Genomic DNA, 5,284 nt, shown 5'->3' with positions numbered 1-5,284 from the left:
CTTTTGTTTCTGTGACCAAACCCTCTCGCATCCACAAGCTTCTGTGTATTTTGTGTGTGCCAGCTATGGTGGCTATTGACCTCTGGTTTACTGTAAGCCACCCCTATAAGTTACGCAGCCCTTCCTCAGCCTGCAGCCCACTCCTCATTGCTGCCTTGCTTATCCTGAGGAACTCCTTTTCAAAGGGCTTGCTGGACACAAATAAAAATAAACATTTCGAAGTTCAAGTCCATTCCTTTAATTTTAGGATTATCACTAATTCAAGGTACTATCTTCCAAAACTGGAAGGACAGACCTGTGGCAGTGCACCTGATGAATGGTGTAGAAAACCCAAGATTGTTCCCTTCATTCCTCTCTGAATGAAGCATTGTATTTCACATCCTAATAACTATTTACTAGTGCAGGATTCAAGGAAAGTTAGCTTTTCTGTTCCGCAAAAGGTCTTTCTATTCATTGAGAATTCAATGAGACAGCCAAGTAATTTTTTCTACCATTGACCAATTCACAATCATTCTAATGCGCAAACGTTTCTTCTGAGCCTCAGCTCTCTCCTTGCACATGCTGATACACTGGAGGCTCCCCTGTATGTTTATTCTGCTCTCTATAATCACCATCTTCTTCAAGAATTTAACTTAAAACTGGACTGAATTAATTTTCCTGTTCTACCATGTGCACAACTCCTTGAGCAACCCAATCTAACTGGACCTGTTTCAACCAGACGAGCTCCAGATGCCCCTTCCAGCCCAAACATTTCCATGACTGCAGCCAGGATTGCGCCGGCTGCACTTGGGAGACGGTCTTGCAGAGCTACAGACCAGGCTCCTTCAGAGGCAGACATTTTCAGCCAGCAATCAATGAAAACAGGTCTCAGTACGGGCTTTTCATCATGAAGTTTACACTGTGGAAATGTCTGGATATCCTGAGTTACCCTTTATCAGCGAAGCAGACAGTTCTTCCAGATAGTTTTATTAAAGTTTATCTAACTCCGTCTAATTTGTGAGTGGTGTTTAGTTTAAGATATTCAATGCTTCCATTATTTTGTAAAAGCCACAGCTATAGGGAAATGCAACTAGAAATCAACTAATGACTTGGACAGAAAAAAAAGATCTGCCTAGAAGCCCCAGCAGGCTATGAAAGGAGCTCTTTCCACAAGATGAGCTCCTTGATATCTGACTTATGTCCTGGTCTTGACTTGCTGGTAACAATGTTAAAGATTTATCTCGATAGAAAACTTAATTAATCTGAGTAATAAAAAGTGTTAATCCTCTCTCTGGTGTTTTCTACTGTGCAAAAATACAATGTTTCCTATAGTAACATTAAGAAGTGCCATGTGCTTATTCAGAAGTCAATAATTAACACTTAACTACAGGATTCTTCTCTCACACTCAAAAAATGCCATCCTCCGTTATGTGGACGCAGGAATCTTCTTCCGCAGACAAGCCTCCGAAGAGTTAGCATGTGCTTTCCTGACAGTTACACCCCTCTTGCCGTTAAATAACTCTGTTATTATGCTCTAACCTCTGCCTGTCCTTTCTGGCTGTCATACAGATGATCAATTTTTTTTTCTCCACGGCTTGCATAGTGAACTGTTAGCATGACTTGATTGTCACCAGGAGGTATAGAGTCTCAGCAAGTAGAACGTTGATATGACTTACACTTTTCTCAAAAGTGGAAAGAGGACATCAGGGAGCATTACAATCCACTAAAAATCTGCCCCAAACTAGTTTTTTAAGATTCAAATGTTAATATATGTACCTGCAAAGCACTACTGTGAATGCAATGCCACGCTTATGTTTATGTAGAAGCTGCTGGAAGATTTGTTAAATAGGTGTATCTGTGCTAGTAAAGCACCAAAATAGAGGGAGAGAAGTTTTGGATTATTTTAAAATATTAAGCATGCTATATAAAAAATATGTTTAAATTAAAAGGTGTTAAAGTGACCAAGGCCACGATCCCATTGATTTTTATGCAGCTCCAAAGATTTTTTTTTTTTGGTGGAAGAAAATGAAATCTATTTCTTAAACCTGTAATAAATTTCCCTGAGAGCTCTTACTTTGGTTTTCTTCTACAGCAGCACAGACGGCTCTTTGTTTCCTTGATCAGACAGGCAGGCTGCAAAGAGTCATTTGAGAAATTCAACAGTCTTCTCTGATCTCAGCCTTCTACACCAGCTCACAACTCACCCTAAAATATCAGTAATAAAGGGAACAAGAGCTAAATGATGAACTCCACAATTAAAAGCACCAAGGGTAGATCAGCAAAGATCCTGAGCGTTGCGATGCTGAGCACTGCAGTGCCAACCCTGAGCGCTCTGCTGCTTACCTTGGGGTATGCATGTGTTCCCCAAAGCAATGCATAGACAGGACTGCCAATCAAAATTAAAATCCCCAGACATCGCCAGAACAGGGAAATGTATAAAGCAATAAGAGTTAAAAGCAGATGAAAGGTCCAGGTCTTGGCACTTACCTTACTGGGACTCTTTTGGCTCAGGATCCTCAGCCTTCAACCTTCTGTAATATTTAGACACCTAAGCCTGGTTTTCCTGGTTGTGAAAATCACAAGTAATATAGTTCCCATCTGAGAAGAATCCATTTCTGAGTGGTTAAAGCTTCTTCTCACTATGTAAGGAGGCTGTTCTACCAGATCTGGGTCTGTTCTACCAGATCCGCTTCTCTTCTACCAGATTTGGAATATGGACTTTGCCTTTCATTCCCAGGCTCTGCACTAACCATGGGCAATGATAAACAATGATAAAATGCTCCTAATCTTTCCTACTGCAGTTGTTTCACTTTGTGAAGACCAAGGCATGAATAGCAATTATTTACTGGTTGAATTCAAACCAATGTTGTAATCGATAGTATTCATAAACTGGAGGAGTTTGCACAAGAAAGGCAGAGAGACCCAATGACCCAGTGGGCAGTGACCCCCTTGAATTTCAACATTTTATAGCTGAGGTGAATGGAAACACGTATGTGTATGAGCACATCCTCCTCTCCAGGCTTGCGTGGCTGGTTTTTGGGAGGCTGAGAAGCTATTTGAGAGGGGGGAAACAGCTCAAGTTGCGCTCATGGCAGCACCTGGTAGTGTGAGCACCTGCTGTGTACGGTGCACGAATGGTGCCACAGGGACCTTGCACGAGCCTGCCTGGGCTGTGCAGCAGCAGACTGATCGTGTGGAAGATTTTAGTGACTTTTAAATGGTGGATGTATGTTTCTCATCATCTTTGGCGATGTAAAGGCTTTGTTTGTAAAGCCACATGTAAAAGATAAATACTATATCATATGGCAGTTTGGGTAAGTTGAAAGAATCACTAGTTGACATAATATGGATCCTGGTTTGAAGATGCTCAGGCAAGTTTATTACAACAGCTCCTTTTGTCCGGGAAATATTTAAGTCAAAATAGATCAGTAGTTCTGATTCAATTTGAGTATCTCACCAGCATTCCACAATGGTTGCTGCCCTCAGAAGCATTTAAATACATCAAAAGCCCACAGAGCATAAGCCTAGCAGATGGCAAGGCTTGCTCGGACTGAAGCAGGCTAAGGAGGATGTTGATATTTCTGTTTCCAGATGGTAATGCACATTGCAAGTCAAATGAGCACTAGGAACTGCACAGTGCACTTACCAGAGCTCAACGCAGATATCCCACCATTATTTGCTAAGACCTTCTTTTACAGCGCTCCTCAGTTTGCTTCCCCTGCCAAAGCCAGCCATTTGGGATTTAAAAGCTTCTAGCCCAGACCCAATCTCTGATGGTGAGCAAATCCAGGTGGGGAAATGCATATGGATGTATGTGCAAACTTTGTTATCTAAAATACTGAGTAATTGTATTAGGAAGGTGTACAGCGGTGCTGTGCTGTGTGCCTCAGCTATTGCACCTTGCTTGTAGAAATTAATTCTGTAACACAGAAGTTTGGCAGTCTGGGAAGGGACGTGCCTTAGTAACAGCCCGTATTGATGCTGGGGATGCCCAGCCACTTGGTAACGATGCTTGTGTGAACATGCACGTGACAGAGAAGTCAAAAGTTACCATCTTCACAGTCTCGTCACCAACCTGGACCAGAGTCGGGAGGGTCTGCTGGCAGCAGCACACAATTGCACAACAAAGCCTCTGCGTGTGCGTGTTCGTGGATGTACACTGAGGCTGTCACAGAAGCAATTGTTGCAATTAAGGATTTACATCATTCCATAAATTTTCCCAACGGGTTTAGGGAACCATTATTATTTACTAGCTGTTTTATGAAGTCGGCTGGGTGTATCGCTGCACATCTCCACAAGGCAGGAGCCCACAGCTCAGCAACGCGGCTGACGTCAGTCCTAGTTCTCAGGACAGTGTGTGACAGGGTTGATGATAGCAGTGTGACCTGTGGTGCAAATCTCACTTCACTGCTATTGTTCAGCCAGTATGGACGTGGAAAGGGGAGAAAGACAGAAGTGGCTTAAAGTGCAGCGGTAACTGCAGTCAGAGCAACATGAAGAGGTTTAGTGTAAACAAAAATCTGGTTCTGCGCAGTCTAGCGTGAATGGCTCAATGTCTTGTGACATGCACTCCTACAGGATAAATGTGTGGTTTTGTTAAATACTTCAGAAAAAAGATGTATTGAAGCTTATCTCCCCCTTCTGGAAACTCTACCTCTACAAATCCCACGATGATTGCAGCATACAGAAGTTATCTTTCAAATATTTGTTACTTCTATTTTTAATGCTTAAGGACATACAGCATTCTTTATTTTATAGTGCTTTCATTTCTAGTATGATGAAAAGTAAAATATTACTTTAAATGACAGCAAAATGAGATGGTTTACACTGGGTTGTCGAGGACTTTTCTTGTGTCATTAACCTGACAATGTTCAGTCAGGCAATACCAAGTTCCTCGATAAAAGTCCAAACTCCGCCGCTGTTCAGAAAGATTTTGTGTCCTTATCTTGTACTTCTGTTAAAGCGAAATCAGTGATTTATACCCAGCCGCTATTTAATCACTGTTTCCACTCACGGTGCATCAGGCTCCTGCTGTGGCGTTACGCGGTTTCTTGGCAAAACAGTTTCATCAGAAAGGTGTTACCGCCTGCCGAGCAAATGCTGGAAGACTTGGAAGAGGGCTGCTCGGTGCTCTGAGGGGGCCGGGAGGGCGACCCTTTCGCGCCGCGACCCCGCAGCCCTGCCGCCGCCCGACTCGGCACGGCACGGCGCGGCCGGGGGTGCCGGCACCGCCCGGGAAAGCTCCGCGGGGCCTGGCCCGAGGGGGCGGGAGCCCCCCGGCCCCCGTGCCAATGGCTGCGGGGGG

This window comes from Calonectris borealis, chromosome 2 (genome assembly GCF_964195595.1).
Source record: "Calonectris borealis chromosome 2, bCalBor7.hap1.2, whole genome shotgun sequence".
NCBI lineage: Eukaryota > Metazoa > Chordata > Aves > Procellariiformes > Procellariidae > Calonectris > Calonectris borealis.
Note: the sequence above shows the minus strand (reverse complement) of the source record.